The 17,628-nt window shown below is 40.2% G+C and overlaps 1 protein-coding gene across 3 annotated transcripts in view; it reads left to right on the top strand.

Annotated features, from left to right (window-relative positions):
- Positions 1-840: 840 nt before the first annotated feature.
- SYK (spleen associated tyrosine kinase) overlaps positions 841-17,628 on the top strand; it is a 50,219-nt gene continuing 33,431 nt past the window's right edge. For 2 of the 3 annotated variants that reach the window (XM_039724050.1, XM_039724049.1), the window contains exon 1: positions 841-3,296. The gene's annotated coding sequence lies outside the window, so the exon portion shown is untranslated. The remainder of the gene's footprint in view (positions 3,297-17,628) is intronic. The other variant, XM_039724051.1, reaches the window with a different exon arrangement.

The raw sequence follows: 17,628 nt of genomic DNA, 5'->3' as shown, positions 1-17,628 counted from the left end.
GTACAGTCCCATCTTACTGACACTACCTTCTACCACAGAGACCCTTTACTTTTAGCTGTAGGTATGGTCACATGTTGAGAATTTGAACCTCAAATAAAATTGTCTTGTCAGTGGCATTGTATCTCTTGTTGCTATGTGTTTTAGGGAATTTCACATTTAATCGGACAACAAAGCATCAGTTTAACTTCAGCATTCCCTACAACAGAAATGGAGATGGCACTGCAGAAAACACCCACCTTCAGCCTGTAATTACCCAAAGGGCAAGCCACAGTACTACCCCTTGTGCTCCAGCAGAATTCTAGAAGGGCAAACAGCATCTGAAAAAGTTGCCCACACTTGTAGGACATAAACCAACCTAAAAATTCCCTCTTGGAGAATGAAATAAAAAATAACACCTCAGTATGGCAGCTTTGCTGAAGAAAAGTCTTATTCCAACCTACCTACCTGTCTTTTCTCCAAACCACCCAGTCCCTGTAACAATGAAGACAGAAGGAAGGCAACAGAAGCAGTAGGAAGGCAACAAATAGACACTTTATTTATTATTTTTGAGAGGGTCAATTGCATAATTTATCCTTATAAATTTTACTGATCCTAGAGTCAGTATAGTAAAGAAATGAGGTTTGAGAATATTCTAATAAATCATTTAAGCAAATAATGGTGACTGCTGAAGGCAGAGGTCTTTCAAAATATATTGCCATAGTGAAAGCATTGAAACTCTCTCAGATACTCCCATAAAATATGGAGTATTACAAAGTTAAAAGTTGCAGTTATTATACTGCACAACTATTTGGACACCATGCAAAAATTATTAACTTCTACTGTATATATTCATGTTGGGTAGGAAAATCCACAAATATACTGAATCTTTCCAGAAAATCCAGATTTACATTTATTAAACGTTTCTAGAAAAAAAAAAGGAGGAAATATTTTACTTTATTTGGTTGCTGGCCCTAAGTAGAGCTGGCCACACTTCACAGGAAAGCTTCAGAATGATAATATATATGTTAGGATATGCTAGTATACAACATTATATGTAACACATTAAATAAGATACCCCACTGTTGTGAGCACCTTACCAAAAATCAGTATCACAGAACTCAGCTATTTGTATTAAATCTCGTATGAAATGAAAGAAAAAGTAAACTGTGGACAGCCCAAAAATTTCTTTGCTTCATTTATTGGATTTCCCCTCCACTGGTGCCAGAAGCTGACCTGGACCAGCAGCCAAGCACCCACACAGCCAAATGCTCAGCCCCCCCTGCCCAGCGGGACTGATGACAGAGAAGGGAGATCAAAAAAAGCCATGCATCAAGATAAGCATAATTTAATAGGAGAAGGGGAAAACAACAAGATCACAACCACATCAAATGATGCAGAGCCAGTCACCCATCACCTCCCACAAGCACAGTGACAAACAGCAAATATCAGATTAGTGGCCGCCTTGAAAGAAGCCCACATCCTTCCACCCTCCTTCATCTATACCCAGTTTTGAGTGCTAACCATGATATGAGCTATTCCTTTGTTCACTTGCAGGCAACTGCTCCAGCTCTGTCCCTTCCCAACTTCTAGCTTACACAATGGGAACAGGGGTAAAGTGAAAAGTGGAGAAAGCCTTGACATTGTGTAAGTAGTGTACAGGAATAGACAAATTATTAGTGTGGTATCAATACTCTTTCAGCCAAAATCAAAGGTACAGCACCACATTGGCTGCTGTAATGAAAGTTAATTCCTTCCCAGCAAAGTCCAGTACAATTGCTTATGCAGTAGTGGTGATTTTTTTCACCAATTTAAGGTAAGACTTCCCCTTAAAAAACAGTTCATAGTCCAATAATGACTTTCCAAAAGCTTTCCCTGCAGATCTGCTCACACTTGGATATTGATAGGAAAAGAACAATACCATGAACACAGGTCTAAGAATTAGATTATCCAAGTTATTCTCTTTTTTCTAACATGCAGACAGTGCCAATAAGAAATGCACTGCCATTACAGCAATTGCCAAAAGTCTCACTGAAACAAACCAAAACCAGAGACCTTTTAAAATGGCATGAAATATGAGAGATTTGTACTTTGGCAGCTCTATTGAACATCAGATGTACAGTCCATTTTGCAATAAGGAAAGAGAGACAGTGTTTTGACGGAAAATAATGCCTGTATTCCACAATAGTGCCAACACCAATTTATTATGGGGAAGAAGGAAGTGGATTTTTCCTGTTGCAAGGACTGCCCATCACGGGACACCACACTGTGTCATGCAGCACAGTCACCGCTGAAGGAGACCTGCCCACTCTGGCCTCACCCAAGGTCCCTTGTGCCAGCCAGTCCTGAGTGACCGGCATCAGGAGCGGTTCGTCCCTGGGCAGTCACAGGCGAAGAACAGCGGCACTTTTTGGCTGTGTGGTCTCAGCTTCCACAGGAATTAATTCCGTCACACAGGGTGCTGAGGAGGCCTTGAAGAGGGACTTTCCTTCAAGCTAAGCGTCTGGGACACTGGAGTCTCCTTCACACCGGGAGTTGCTACAAACGTTTGATCGAAACACGGGAGAAATGTTTGTGTGAAATACAGCAGCAACAGTGATACTGTGCCATGGCAGGCCCCTTTGCTGCTCCAAAAGGAAACCCCCTCGGACTCCTTTCCTCGGTGAAGTACACACAAAGCACCAAAGAACTTCAATATTCCAGAATGCACCAATTCTCAATTGGCATACGCACCAATATGCACACATTCGTTTTCTCCCTTTCCAGAAGCCGCAATTGACACACTTCGATCCTCAGTCCCCAGCATGGTGCTGACCAAAGACACGTCCATCCTCCACAGCCAGATGCCCGCGAGGCGACCCGGGCGCTACAGGGAGCCCAAGCCGGGCTCCGGGGGAGACCCGGCACCCGGGGTCGCAGGGACAGCCCCGTCAGGCGGCACCGAGGGGCCCACGTCACGGGTCCCGAGCAGCCGTGCCGCGGGCTCCGCACCACACGGACGGCCCCTCGCCCGCGGAGAAGCGACGCCGGCGGGCCCGGGGGCTGCAGCGGTGCCCGGGCCTCTCTCCGGCCGAAAGAGGGGTCCGGGGGGACGGCGGCCGCGCCCCCTGGAGAGGAGGGAGCGCTCGCCCACACCGCGCTGAGGAAGTGGCCGCGGCTGCGAGCGAAAACGAGGAAGCGGCGGATCCGGCGGCGCTAAGAGAAGGTCCGGCCCCGGTCCGGCCGCAGCCCGGCACGGCTCGGCACGCCAGAGCCGCCCGCCCGAGGGCTGCCTGCCGGAAGGAGGCGGCGGCGCGGAGCAGAGTGACCCCGAGGCAGCGGTGAGCAGCGGCCCCGGCCGCCGGCACAGGGAGCCGGAGAGCGACCGGCCCGGCGCCACCGGCCCTGCCCCGCCGGGGCCGCGGCCGGGAATGGGAACGGGGCCGGGGCCGGGAATAGGAATGGGGCCGGGGCCGGGGCCGCGGCCGGAGCCACAGGAGCGGGCGGCGCTGCTGCCCCCGGTGCGGGGTTGGGGGTGTCGCGGACACCGGCTGAAAGGAGAGCCCGAGCGCTCAGCAGCGGGTGGGAGGGAGGCTGGAGCACCTGGGACACAGGAGAAGGAGCGGCGGCAGAGATGAGCACTCCTGTCGGGGTGGGAGCGCACCACCAGCCTGAAACCTTGTTGTACTGCGGTGCTTCGAAAATAAATACCACTAGCCCAGCGTCTCAGGAATTTAAATCTAAAGCTTAGGTGCAAAAGAAAATTGGTTTTGCTTTGCTGCGAGACATAACCGCGGTGGCACGTTTTAAAGAGAGCCAAGCGTGCACAAAAGTAGTCTGCTGTCTGAATGGTGCATAGCCTGTGAAAGATTTATGACTAAAACAAAAAACTTTATTTTAAAGTGCGTTCTCTTACCAAACTTCCCTATTTTGTTTCCAAGAAAACAACTGTGTTGTATCACTGGTAGTCGATTCTACAAGCCTGGTGTCAGAGAAATTTCTCTTACTTTTGTGTTTTGACAGCATTATTCAGTTATCTTTGTTAGCACTGCATGCGCTTTATGTTGTAGCTGTCTAGATTAGTTTGAAGTGATGTTATGTGATGTTTTCTTGGACAAAGTAAAACAAGACTTTTGTCAGATGAAACAATCTATTAGAAGAGTGGCGAGTCCCAGTCTGTTCAAGTTACACGATATATTGTAAAACAATTATTTAAGGTGAATTTAAAACGAAATTATTCTTCTTTGGGGCATTACCAGTTTATAGGATTTTTTATTGTTCTTTTCCGTTAGGTTTCTTTCTTGCTCTTTTTATCCACAGAAGCATAGAGCTCCTGAGTCCTTGGGTTGAATCCATGGAGTAATCCATGGACACAGCCATCCACTGGATGCGTGTAGTTTCAGCATGCAAAGCTCTGTATTTCTACAGGCTTGGAGGCCATACAGTGTAGCAGTGTAGATTGAGGCAGTCCTGTAGAGGAACTGTGACTTCTTTTTTTTTTTTTTTCTTCATCCCTCTGTTGGGCATTGAGAGATAAATACGGAAGTTTGAATGTTCTTTATTTTGTGACAGTGATCTTGTGAGGGAGAAAGATTGTAGTCATAGATATGTATGTTTTAACTAAAGAGTTTGAAATCAGAAATTTACAAGAAATTTCTTGTAAAAAATGGCTGAAATAGGTAAAAGTATATAGTTCTTTTGGTTTTCTCAGTCACTTAAAATCACAACAAAATACCATGATAAATACAGTTGACATGTTCAGGGTTTTAACTAAAGAGTTTGAAATCAGAAATTTACAAGAAATTTCTTGTAAAAAAATGGCTGAAATAGATAAAAGTATGTAATTCTTTTGGTTTTCACAATCACTTAAAATCACCACAAAATACCATGGTAAATACAGTTGATATGTTCAGGGTTTTTTTCAGTTAAAAAATATCAGCACGCTGTCAAAGCAAGGGTGAACTGTGCAGCTTTCCCTTTTGCACATTGTTGCAATTCAATAGAAGAGCAGAATTAGATCCAAAGCCACAGGAAGACCAAAAACAAATTTATTTTTAGAATTAGGTAGCGGTTTATGTTGAGTACAAAATAGCAGTTTAGAAGGCTGATGGTGAAATTATAAGCTTGTCTTAAGCACCTTTGAAGATACCAATGGCCCAAAACCAAAAAAATCTACAGTAATTTTCTTAGTCTCCCATCTTTACTTCTGGATCTGTTAGGACAGAAGTATTGGAAGTGAGAGAAATCACTTCTGAAATGCATGTTATGTTCAGAAGTCGCAGTCTCTTGATGATTATTTTCTCCTTTTTTTGCAAATTACACTTTTTTCTTCCTTTTTCAAGATGCAATATTTAGCAGAAAACAATGACTCCAATGCCATTTCTGATTTGAATACTATAAGTGTAATAAATCTGTTTGCATCTGAATCTACTGAAAATTCTAGGTAGTGTTTATCCTTTTTCCACTTTAGGGTCAGTGCCCCAAGATCTGTTGTGTACACATTACGCAGAGTGTGCCAGAATCTGCCTTCAGTTTAGCTCCAGAATAGCACAGCTGAAAAGGGGAATTTGTCAGGGTTTATATCGTAATTACAAGGAATACAAGAGTTATCTATAAATGTGAGTAATAGTCACAGAAAAATCATCCCAAGTGAGTATTCTCTGTTATGTTGTGCTTGAAATAAACTGCTAGCTGCTTCTAAAAACTACCTCTTTTTTGCTTGAATGTAAACCTGTGCTTTAGTGAGTTGCTTCACTGGGGCAAAAGTGCTCGTACCCTTCCAGGTATCTGTTATGAAGCTGAAGGTGTACTTGCAGGTGTTTGTGGGTTTCAGTAGTAAGATTTAGTCATAAAAATGAAAACTTCTCATCTTGCAAGGATTTACAGTATCATCTTCTTAATTTCTAATGTAAGAAAAAGTAAAATACTGACTCATTGTAGGGAAACAGTTTTGTAATTCAGTTTGACAGCAGTTTTCCATGCATTTGACAAAAGAGAATTTTGATGGAGGAGGAGAGGACAGCTCACTAGATGTCTCAGCTGGTATTTCTGTAAATGTTTTTACAAAAAAGGGTTCTTAATATCTGTACGGCTTTTACAGAAAAAACATTATTAATTTCTGCAGTTGGATTTAAGCCTTTCAACCACTCTCATGAGAAAAAGAAACCTTGGGCTTTGCAGTGTCCTTCCCTAATCTTTTGTATGGTGTAGGCTAGTACAATACACAGTTATTAATATTTATCTGAGGCATGGTAAAATAATTTGATCACAAAGCTCTAGCTTAGTATTTGCATAGTGTTTTAAGGTTGTAGCAGCAAGGGTACATAGCTGATACTGTTTACCTTTTAATTTCATGACACAGGGTAATGTGAAGGCATGCAGTTAAGCAGAAGTTAAGCGGAAGAAAACATTTCCTACCGACTTCTTCATTGCACGTTGGGGTGATTGGAAAACATCAGTGTTGCAAATGGGAGAAGTGCGAAGGAGTCTGTATGCCCCTGAACCAAAAAGAAAAAAAATTTCAGGATTTTCTGTAGAAAATTATAATTAGTAAATAAATATTGTGTTTGACACAGAAATATTGCCTGCCTCAAAGAAATTAAATACACTTTTGTAGTTTGTGTATGCATTCCAAATTTGAAATTAGGTTATAACTTCTCTTACATACAGTGATTAACGATACTTCTTAGGAGTGAGTCTTCTAAAAATGAAAGAAAAGGTGAAAATACTTTTGACACACACAGGTGTCCTAATGTTATAAAGTGACTTCAGTATATCTATATTGGGACCAGTGTTATTTAATACCTTCATTAATAACAGACAAAGGGATCAAGTGCATGCTTAATAATTTTTTAGGTAACACTAAGCTGAGAGTTGCAGTTGACACACCTGAAAGATGGGATACTGTTCAGAAGGACCTGGATAAGCTCAAGAAATGAAGTCATGCCAACAGGAGAAGGTTTAACAAGACCAGGTTCAAGGTGCTGCACCTGGGTTGAGGCGAACCCTTGGTACCAGCACAGACTGGGGATGAGCAGATGGAGAGCAGCCCTGGGGAGGACTTGGGGGTGCTGGTGGCTGAGAGGCTGGACATGACCCAGCCATGGGCACTCCCAGCCCAGAAAGCCAAACGTGTCCTGGGCTGCATCCAAAGCAGCGTGGGCAGCAGGGGAGGGAGGGGATTCTGCCCCTCTGCTCTGCTCTGCTGAGAGCCCACCTGGAACCCTGCACCCAGCTCTGGGGTCCCAGCACAGGGAGGACATGGAACTGTGGGAGTGAGTCCAGAGGATCACCCTCCAAGGTGATTGGAGGGATGAACCACCTTTCCTGTGAGGAAAGGCTGAGAATGTTGGGAATGCTCAGCCTGGAAAAGAGAAGCATTCCTACCTAATTGCAGCCTTGCAGTACCTGAGACATAAGAGAATGTAGTGACAGGACAAGGTAGAATGGCTTAAAACTGAATTGGTTTAGATTACATATTAAGAATAAATTCTTTACTGTGAGCATGGTGAGGCACTGGAACAGTTTGCCCAGGGAAATTGTGGGTACACTATCTCTGTAAGTGTTCAAGGCCAGGCTGGGGCTGGCCCCCCAGGGTGGGGCTCTGAGAAAACCTGGTCCAGTGAAAGGTGTTTCAGTGCCCATGACAGGGGGATTGAAGCTAGATGATCTTTAAGGTACTTCCAACACAAGCTACCCTATTATTCTATGATATGTAAAATGCTGCAAGCTTCCCTTTCTACCAGGTACCAGAGCAAATAATTTAAAATTTGCATGTATTAGAACCTAAATCACCAGCATACAGGAGTATGATTACAGTTAGTTTGTCCAGATTCACTAGCACTCAGTGTGTAGTAAACTGATGTTAGAGTACATTGGTTGACCAGCTAGGTCTACTCGGTCATCTCTCCTTATTTGCTTTGAGATAGCATTCCTCCAAACAGATATGGATTTCCAGGTGCTTAAGTGGAAAAAAAAGTCCAGTAAAAATTCCAACTTTGCCTTCTTTAGAAATGGAAAGAGGCAGCAGAAGGAATTTTTCAGCACTGACACTGAGCAGAAGTAATATATTAGATGCTAAAAGCTTTGATAAAGAAGCAGAAGTTTTGGCATGATAGTATGTAAGTCCAGCCATGTAAATCCCTGAGACAATATCTAGGCCAGGGGTGGAGCTGAAATTGACAGGAAACACAGTCGTGATTGGAGGCAACCAGAGAAAATACATTCAGGAAGTGTTAGAGTAGGATATGTATCAAGGAATCGCGCAATGGCTCAAATACTTTAATGTCATAAATCCTTACCTTAAGAACAGATTCAGTAAAATGAGTAAGGTGTCACCATTTCATGCATCAGCCACAGCCCATCCCTACCCTCATGGAGAGACATTCTCTTATTTGCCCCTTGTTTTTATAAAATAACTAAGTAAATGAATGGGGGGGAAAAAGAGGAAGAAACCATAAAACTTCTAAGACCATAGAAGAAATAGAATTCAGAACATATAGAAATAGTATGTGTCTTAACTAAAGCCCGTGTGACTGAGAACGGGCTTTAGTGACTGTATGGTATGCTAGATCTAAATGCTAAAATGTGTGTTGCTGCTGACTACTGAGTGTGTAGTTCCGCTTTTAAAAGTTCTAGTATCAGTTTCAAGATTGGCTCAGTTTAAAACAATATCTAAATGTGTTTTACAAAATTGATTTCTTGATTTTTTGATAGGGTTGCCTGAAATGTTGATTTTCTTCATCTAGATTCAAAACCTGAGGTTAGAAATATTCCATAAAGACAATCCTTCCCCCTTAAAATTCTTGTAAAGTGCATTGCAGAAAAGTTTCAACTGAAAAAAAATATTTTAGTTATTTTGTTTGGAGAGAACACAGAAAAGGAAGCTGGTATGTGTGTAATAAGCAGTTGCTTATGGGTAAGTTCCTACTCTGGGAAAGAGACCAAATGTGATAACTTGAATCAATAAGATGAATCTGTGCAAAAAACCACAAACCTAAAATTTTGTTAAGGTAATAGTCTTTGATATCATAGAACCACAGGAAGGTTTGGATTGGAAGGGACCTTAAAGATAATTTATCTCCAACTGCACTACCATGGGCAGGGACACTTTGTTAAACCCAGTTGCTCAATATCTGGAATATGTGGAATGTTGAGCACAGGAAGCAGCACTATTATTGTCAATTGGCCTAAAGTTATAAATCTCACTGCTGCATTTCATAGAATTCATATGAATTCCACTGTTTGCTCAAGAGTTAGTAAAGAAAGCAAGATGTTTAAGTAAAGATTATTTTTCCAAGTCAGGTAACTAGATTAGCTATCTTTTGAATCAGAAAGAGTCTTGCTGCTGTGAAGTGAAAATGATCACTTTCTTAAGATAAGTATCAAGTTGGAGAGGACTGCTCTGAACAGTTCTGATACCCCAGAATTGAGGTGGTCATTAAGGGAGGCTTTGAGTAACTTTTCTGTCCTCAGTTATCAGGTGCAATTGGCAAGAAATCTGCTGGCTCAGGTGCAGGGAATAACTCTGTGACAGTCATCATCCAATAAATGCATCAAAGATCTGCTCTGCAGGTACTTCTGTGCACAAAAGTGCAGAGGAAACCCCCCAGTATGGGATGAGTAAACTCAAACCCACTGGAACATGCTCTCTGAAAAGGATGCAGAGCTGTGTTCACTTGGAAGCAGCAGTGTGTTGAGGCCGTGATTTTTTGATAGTGTGAAATCCAGTTGCCTCCAGCTTTCAAGAGACAAGTTTCATCAAATGGAGGTGGCTTTTTGTTATCCTGACATAGCAACCATCCACAGTGACAATTACCAGTGGACCATCTAGAGATGTAGCTGTTGATGCTGTGTGGGGAACAACACACCATGAAAAAAGAGGCCTGACTATGAGCTGTTTTTTCTAGCCTGGCAGTTTGTCATGTAAGAGATAGGGAAACACTGCCTATTGGCCCAGAACACACTGAGGCCAGGTGCATCCTCTTTCTGCCCAGAGTGATAAATTTGCCTTGTCAAGAGTATTTAGTTGGTTCACAGGTTGCTAATGGGCATTTCTGGAGCGTTCTATATTTTATGTGAGAGGAGAGGTTAGGTTTCAGTTTGTTTGCTGGCTAAAGTAAGTCCCGCCTGTTAAGAGGCTATTCCATCTTTATACCAATGAGAAGTAAGTTTTACCTGTGCTGCTTGTTCTGATGATAAAGGTTGATATGGGGAGAGATACAGACTTAATCTTTTCTGGATGGCTGATGCGCTAATTGTTGTGAAGAGTCTCTTTTGCAAAGCATTGTGCCTTTTGTGATATCTGTGTCCTCATAAAACATAGTCAGGAAGAGCTGGTGCAATTGTTGGATGATAGTATTTTTTAAGAGAAACATTCCTTTCCTAACAAAAATGCTGTTAAATTAAAAATGCTTTACTGGGGGAGTGTTGAGGCACTTGAACTGGTTGCCCAGAGAACTTGTAATGTTAAATTAAAAATGCTTTACTGGGGGAGTGTTGAGGCACTTGAACTGGTTGCCCAGAGAACCTTTAATTGTCCCATCCCTGGCAGTGTTCAAGGCCATATTGGATGGGGTTCTGAGCAACTTGGTCTGGTGAAAGGTGTTTCTGTGCAGGGAGTTTGGAAGTGATCTTTAAGGTGCCTTCTAACCTGAATAGTGCTGGGCTTCTATATTTCTAATTATTAAATAGCTTTGAAGAAGGAGATCCTTTATGTTGTCAGCCTGGCTGTGTGTGCTAGTGTCATATCTTCCTTTCAAAAAACAGAAATGCTTGGCTTTTTTTTCCATACCTCTGTGGGTATCAATTCTTTGTGAGTGCAATTTCCACTAAGAGATGATGCTTACAGTTGTCTGTAGCAGACCATTTACCTGGTCTGTGCTCCTAGGAGAAGCTTTTCAAAAAATAAGGTAGTATTATTATAAAATAAAATACGGTTTTTACAGACTCTAGAAAGTGGCACTGAGAAGGTTTGGCCAGTTTTATAAAAGCTTGCCCATTCTAGGAGTATGAAAGGCAAGTTGATTTTGTTCCTGCAATAATTTCTGTGCTTTATATATAAAGCAGGGTACTGCAGACTGTTTCAGATGACAACCTTGGTCTGAAAGAGGAACATAATTTTGGCTAATTTTGCCACTCTGACTCATGGGCAAAGTCCATTGAGGCGTCTGTTCGGCAAAGGTTTTAGCAATTCTAAAGATGGACCAATAAATTTCACATAAGGAATGAAGTATAATGGGGTCCAAGTGTTCTTGCTTAACAGTAAGTGAAGACTAATATTCATGGCTGAGAAACTGAGATCATTTATATATCTGTAGCTTCTAGACTTGGAACTAAGTAGAGATAGACCTACACAAAGAAGAGAAGTTCATACCTGCATAATAGCTTTGGAAATGCCAGCCTGCAACAATTACTGGTTTTAAAAAAGTTAAATGAAGACACTTACTGGAATGTAAAATAAACCTGTCTTGTGGGTCTGCTGACTAAGTCCGCAGTGGTCTTTATCTGAAACTTTGAGTGAAATGTGGCATTTTGTCTTAGTCCTGTAAGGCTACAAAACCTTGAGACTGCTATAATAATGTTGAATTTCTCCTGTGTTGTTTATTTTAATGGATGAAGCTCTTCATTCACCTTCTGTTTGATTGTAGTAACTTCCTTCTGGAATTCATTATGCTTTAGTTCTGAGATGTCTTGCTTACCTAGCAAATTTGCTAAAAATGTCACAAGGAAGGAAAAACAAAGTTATGGCTTGTGGATCCATCCACACTTGGACCCTGATCTTTCTGGATGAAGCCAGCCTTTCTCAGTTCTTATGGTAATGAAAATTTAAAGTATCGTCAATTCTCTGCTCAAGGCACTTTTTTTGTGTGCTTGGATATTGGGCAGATATTCCAGGTTTTGACTTCCTGGAAAAAGAGGAATGTTTTGAATCAATGTTTTTGGTCTAACACTCTGATAGATCTTTGACAACTTCTTTCTGTATTGTGAAAAACAATGGATCGTAGTGAACCTTGAAGGAAGATTTTGGAGTCATTTGGGGCTGGGCAGAAATTTAGTTAAATGGTTAGAGGGGTCTTTGTTTTACCGTGCTGTCACTATCTTGTCCATAACAGTTTTGTTATCACTGTCTCTGAAAAACTCTTCTGTAAAAATGAAAATGTATTCCACTTGGCAACATGCTATACTGTCATATTTAATGTCACTGTAACTTTGAACTTGAAAACATGCAGGCCATTGGCTAAGCAGTTCAATCTCTTTTTCGTGATTTCAGTGATTTCTTAGAAGAAAGATGATAATTTTTTTGTTTTGCTCTTCACATGTTTTCACTGCCTGCGTAAGTTAATTTCACAGCTCCTTCTGTACATTCATAGTGGGATCTGTGGTATGAAAAGGTGTTTTACCTTTTACTGTAGTTCTGGGAAGTAAATACATGTTTGAAACCATAAAGGAACAATACATATATATGTACACATACACATACATACATATTTATGTGTGTGTGTATATGCATATGCGTTTATATATGTCTCAGTAGTTCCTGCAGGGAGGTAGCTGGGGCTCCCTGACTTTTGTAATTGCACCCCAGCACAGGTGGTTTTTTTTCTTCCTCCCCAGCATTTGGAAGATGCAATTATACCTGTACTATTCTGCAGTCACTACAGAGCCACAGCTGGTCTTAGTGAAGATCTGTCTGTGCCCAGAGAAGTTTTTTCACATCTTGTCACAGCAGGAAAATAGGAGATTGGACAGGGGTCTGCCCGCAGTATCTGAAATACTTTCCTCCAGATGTACCTCATCTCAGTGGTTCTGTAATTTATAGGGTGGTTTAATAGTGACCAATCACAGTCCAAAGAGTATGTTGCCCAAAAGGGAGCAGGCTTCCACATACGAGTGATGCCACCCATTTTAAGTCTGAAATTCTTGATTTGACAAGAGACGTATGCAGGGAGAGACAGTGTTTGCGTTTGTGACAGTGTAAGAGTGGAAGAGGAGGTAAGGGAATGACTGATAGAGCATGGTAAAGATGTAGAGGAAAATGGTTACATTTTTGTGTAAGTGATCTTGTTTTTTATTTTCTATAAGGAGAAAAAAACTGATTTGCTTTTGAATTTTTTAGTTGTTTGTTTCTATTTTTAATATGTGTGAAAGTCATAGGATTTTTTACTTCCAGGGAAATAATTATTTTAATCCATAAACACCTGGCCTTTTTTTTCTTTGTCTTTTGCAGTAGCATTCTGACCTTTTTAAAAGGTCAAAGCATAAAAACCTTATTAGAGGAAAACTATTGCATGTGAAAAGATTACCAAATACATGAGAATCCCAAAAGAAAGGTATTGTATAAGAGAGACAATAGGTTCCTAGCATCAGTGAAGAATGCTTTTTTAGTGATGAATGCTCCTCCATGAGCTCGGTACAGAAGCTTTTGTAGAAAAGCCCTGAATAGAACATGAATGCTGTTGTACTTTTTCTGAGCATCTGTTTGCCTTGTAATAGGGCAGTAATTGTGTTGACAGGTCAAGTAGTTTTTCCTCAGGAAATATTTCAGTAGCTAGAGTGCCTGGAGTAGCCTGATGATATCGGAATGTCAGATGCAATTTAGAGTAAATGAGGGCATTTCTGGCACGTTTCAATGGAGAAGAAAATATCTATCTATCTGTCCTCAGTGTTAAGATGACTCCAGAAAGTAAATCTATAGGAAAATATTTTTAGGTGTGTTTGTATATTCCTTTTCAGTTCATTTTATAAATGACTCCTTGATACAGGAGGGGAAATAAATAGTGTTCACCCTAAATATAGTAGATAAAATACCAATATCCCCTGTTGAGAAGGCAGTTATTTGTTCCGATATGGCCAAAATGCTGAGGATTTACATGAATGAGGGCAAAAGCTGTTTCTCCCTAAGCTCAGGAAGAGGCTAGCTAGGCCACTAACTTTCATAATAACAATGAAAAAAATGAACCTGTTACAGATTGGACAATCCCAAAGCTCACTGATCATATTGTAAGATTCAGCTTTTGAATTCCCCATCAGAAAATCTTCTGGACCAAAGCTGCCACATTTCCTGCTTTTCCCAGACAGATTTTAATTAAGCTATGTTTCTGGTAAAGAATACATCTCAATGTTTTAAAACCTTAGCAGAAACACCATTGTCACCCTGAATGCATCACAATAAAGCAAAAATGAAAGAAAGAAACTGTTAAATTAAAATATGGAACTTGACACCTGAGACAAGTATTTTTACTAAATAAAAGTGCTAAGGAAAGAGCCTGGTGTTGAAGAAATAATAAAAAATTGACAATATGAGCTTCCTTGCATTATTGTCAATATGAACATATAACAGTATGAAACTTGCTAAACACTGACACATGCTTCATGTATCTATCAGCACTGGCCAGGACCATATGTGGAATAACAGGAAAGTCTTTGCAGATGAAGGCAGTTTTAACACCTGAAGAATAAGGCAAAAAACAGAGCATCGTGTCTTAGATTGTCAGTAAAAGGCTGCAGAATTCAGAGATGAATCTTTGATTGTGTGAGGAAAACTTTTCTTGGAGAAGCTGGAGAAACACATGCAGAAGGAGGCCCAAACATGAGGGATGGAAATGTTGCTGTAGGCTGTAAGCTGATTAGAGACACAGTAGGTGCAGTCTGAGGCACAGGGCCCTAAGCATCAGTACTCAGCAAGGGCACTTCCCTGAGGAAGGTCAGCAACCCAAAGAAATGGAAGTGTCACTTTTCCCTCTTAGACAGTACTACAGTACATCCTCTTCAGTGTGATGTAGTACTGAAGTGGGACATTGTCTGAATGAGTGAATAAGTGGGACATTGTTTGAAGATGTCTACAAAAGTTGCAAAACCACCAGTTGCCAGTATAATTACACAGTTTTTCAAATGTTTTTCAGTAGGTCAGTAAGTTCACTTCAGTGTCCTGATCAAACTCTAGTTTGTTAGAATTACTTGATAAAATTATATTTTGCTGCATTTGCTGCCCTGATGACTTCCTTTTTGACACTTGCTGTGTTCTTCCTTTGTTTCTGCATAATTTGATCATAAAAACTCCGGTCCTAAGGTATGGATAGAAATTAAATCTTTATACAAAAAGGCAAAGGAGGCATTTAGAAGTAATCTGATGATCAAACTAAGACTACTGTTCAGCTGCCTACACACATTGGAATATTATTTTAAAGGTGCAAAAATAAGAATAGAACAGTAATTCAAATAATTTTTCTTTGTTAAACTTCTTTAAATTTAGTTTATTTTAAAGTGAGGTAATTAGCACTGAAGTATCATAAATTCATTGCTACTATTTCAAAGTGTACATCAATTTTGAGTATACCTTTAAGATTCTCCTTGAATCCTGAAACTACCAAAATATTTAATATAGTATATCAAGTCACCATCAAGTGTATTTATAATTCTATGCATACTGAATTTCTTTCAGCTGTGTTACACAAGTTGAAAATGTGGAAAAGTATCTTCAAAATACTTGTACTGCTTTCCTCAGAAGTACACACCTTCATTCCAAGAATCCTAATTAAATAAGAACTTCAGAAAAATATGCATTCATATTATTCTTTTATTATTGTTTTCCTGTGTATAATTAGAGAACTGTTGAAGTTCCGTGGGTGCTTAAAATATCTCCTTGTTCTAGAACAAATTGTTTCACTAAGCATATTTTCATCATTCAGCACTATTGTGTCTTGTAGGTATGTATGCATGTGAGACAGTTGCTTTAAACCTTACTTTATTTTCATACCCTGATCACAGAATACTACCTTGAAAAACAAGAAAAGATGAAAAAATAACTGCTCAAATGAGGAACATTTTTTGTAACACTGTTTCACTGCTACACAGCTTTTGGTCTTCTGTCACATTTCAGTCATCTTACCCATGAAGGAGTAACTAATCAATCAGAAATCCCCGAGTCTCCCACCACACTACTGTTTGGTCTTTTTAGAAAGATTCGTGTTCCTATTTGTATTTTTTTAATGTTATGGAGAATGGAGATCAGTACCTTGGTAGTATTATACTCCTTGCTAGGCAAACTTTTCAATATAGCAATTATTATCCCTTTATCCTTGTCTAAATATGAGCTGAAATAGAATTAAGCCTAGTGTAGCAGTGTGGTTAGCACAGATTTTTTTCTAACACCTTCCAAGTGAGTTTTCCTTAGTTTTGTTCATCTGTTCTGAGAGAATGTTTTGCTTCCTAGTAGGCATGAAATGTGTGAGGTACTAAACTCGTGTGCTATGTCAGAAGTACACTGCAGACTTGATAAGGAAGCTGCCTGAGGGGAAGTGGGTATCTAATTTTCTTACGTGTTTGTGCAATGTTTTTTCGTTCACGTAGGGTAAGCCTGATATTTGCATGCATTTGTAGCTTCCTTAAAAGTCATATTTAAAAACTAAGGGGAGAGTTGCACTAAAGACCCTCTATGGTTGTTTTGCTCAAGCGCCTCTCTTGGGTAGCCAGCCACACTTCCTTCAGCACCCGTAAGGGTAAAGCCCGACGTTCAGCCTTAGGGGGCCTAATTTCCATTTTACAACTTCATGTTTGCAACTGCGCTGGCTTGAAAAACGCGCTGTTTGTGCACCTGGACAAGCTTAGGGGAGGAGGAAACTCTGAATTCAAGCATTTTCTTCTATTCCATTACTGATCCCACTCCAAAAAAAGAAGGCACGATTTTGAAATTCCAAACAAAGAGAACAGCCATCCCAAATTCAGACATTCATCCAAAATTCTTAAGTAGATTTTAATCATTATCTAGAGGTTTTTTATGATTATTTGCCTCTGTGCATTCCCAGGAGATGCTGCATCAGTTTAAACATTTCCTACTGTTGCTAAACATTAAATATTCTTCACATATTAGAAAGTGGGGTAGAGAAACCTGGCCTGAAAACTGCCAAAAGTAAACTATTTTGTAAAAGTAAATCAGGCCATTGTTTTGGGAAACAGATATAAATAAATAATTTGTGAAATATTAGAGATCATAAGAATCCTGCTGCTGTTCTTTTTATAACTGAGAAATATTCTTCATATTTTAGAAACTTGTTATATAGCAGGCTTTCTTACTCTGAAGATTTAAGAGAGAGTCCCTCACCAGTGCCATCACTCTCATTTCATCTAAATTACAACTAGTGGATTTCTCCCCAGGCCCTCTCTGCCTTTTAAGAACTTTTTTCTGGGCAAATCATCCTGAAGATTGTGCAGAAAATACTGAGATTAATATGAGACAAAACAATACTTTGGAGAGTAGCCTGATCTGAAACACATCCTCGTCAAAGTGAATTTAAATTTCAGTAGCCATAAAGGTTTTTGTAGCCAGAGATGATGTGTTTACCCCCCTAACCCTGTCCCCCACCTCACTTTTATTTTATTAGCTGTTATTTTCATTCTAAAGTTCTTTATCTTTTTAAAGTCTGAAACTAGAAGTATGGCAAAAATTAATTTTAATGAAATACATTAATTAAAATAAATTTCTACAGATGAAGAGCATGGTGATATTTTTCTGTTTGATATTTATTCAGTATGTATTACTGAGGTGTTTTGAGCAGGCACTGCAGTGCAGTACCATTCTTGGCATGAGACACATGATGGGATTATTTCTTCCTTTTCTCCAAGTTGTACATTGCTGATGAAGAGCCAGTGTTGATCAGTCATGCATCCAAATTC

The sequence above is a fragment of the Passer montanus genome, unplaced genomic scaffold (assembly GCF_014805655.1).
Source record: "Passer montanus isolate IOZ18808 unplaced genomic scaffold, ASM1480565v1 scaffold52, whole genome shotgun sequence".
NCBI lineage: Eukaryota > Metazoa > Chordata > Aves > Passeriformes > Passeridae > Passer > Passer montanus.
Note: the sequence above shows the minus strand (reverse complement) of the source record. Positions and strands in the feature narration are given on the sequence as shown.